Source organism: Echinops telfairi, unplaced genomic scaffold, assembly GCF_000313985.2.
Source record: "Echinops telfairi isolate 266 unplaced genomic scaffold, ASM31398v2 ScPeMD7_7467;HRSCAF=8505_1, whole genome shotgun sequence".
Classification (NCBI taxonomy): Eukaryota; Metazoa; Chordata; class Mammalia; order Afrosoricida; family Tenrecidae; genus Echinops; species Echinops telfairi.
Window position 1 is genome coordinate 16,064,522 of NW_022111368.1, and position 1,355 is coordinate 16,065,876.

The following is a 1,355-nucleotide window of genomic DNA, read 5'->3' on the forward strand; positions in this document are numbered from 1 at the left end:
GTGTGTAGGGGTGTGGGGGGTGCCTAGAGAACACAGAGGCCGAAGGCCCTGGGGATGCAGGGTAAAGATGAAAGGAGGCTGCAAGGAGGCAAAGAGGGAGCTGAAGACTAGCAATTGGACATCTGGGTTCTGGTCCAAATGCTGCCACAGTGCCCACGAGGGACACAGGGCATGTCCTGAGGAAAAGGAGGATGTGCTTCCATCCCCACCTCTGAATGCCCCTGGCTCTGGTTGGAAGCAACTTGGTGGAGTGAGTTGGAGGGTCTCAAGGAAATGGACTCTAAGAAAGAACAACAGAGAAAAATCTGTGAAGAGAAGGGCTTTGGGCTTGACTTCCCACTCCGTCTGTCCGCCTTGTATCTTCACGCGTCTCTCTCGCTAAGAGCAGAGAGGTCGTCTCCCACTGCCTTCCGGGTGGAGTTTGATTTCGGCTCCTCTGGGGATAGGTTTTCTGCAGGAGACATAGCGACAAGATCTTGAAAGGCATTTTCAAAATTCTCACCCTTTCCACTTAAAGACAGATTAAAATAAAAGACTAATAGTTGTCCCAAACAGCCAAGAGGCAATCATGTGAGATAGCTTCTTTTCCAAAGCCAGCTGATTGCTCGCCTACCAAAATTCTGAGTGAAGATTGTAAAAAATGCTGCTGATTTGTTGAAGAGGTACAAGGATCCCAATCGATAATTGGATCTCTATACTTACATAGCCACCAATTGCCCATCACAGTGGATTCTAATATATGGCAACTCTAGGTGTGTCTAAGTAGAACTGTGTGCTATACGAGTTTCAATGGCAGTTTTTGGTCCTTGGAAGTAGGTCACCGGATCTTTTCCCCAAGATGTCTCTGGATGGACTGGAACCTCGAAACTTTAGGTTAACAGCTGATGAGAGCATTAGGAGGCATTAACTGTTTTCAGTGCCATTCCTATCTAATATCTTGATCTAGATATTGGTATTTATGTAGACATCAACTCATACATTGCATGGGTTCTCACTCACAGCAACCCAAAGGACAATGGAACAAAGCAGTGCCGGGTCTTGTACCATCTTGGCAATGGTGATGATTGAACTCATTTCTGTTGCCACTGTGTCAATCCATATATATCATCTCATATGCATGGAAATTCTGGTTAGTGAATAAGAATTGGCGTGTTAGTATTGTAGCTTTGAAAAAGAATATTAGCTACATCATAAATTTGTCTTGGAAGACGTACAGCCAGAATGTTCCTTAGAAGTGAGGATTTTTAAAATGTACTTTGCACTTGTCATCAGCAAGGACCAGTTTCTGGAAAAAGGACATCATGCTTGTTGTGAAATAGAGTGTCAGTGAACAAAAGAGGAAGGTCATCAATGAG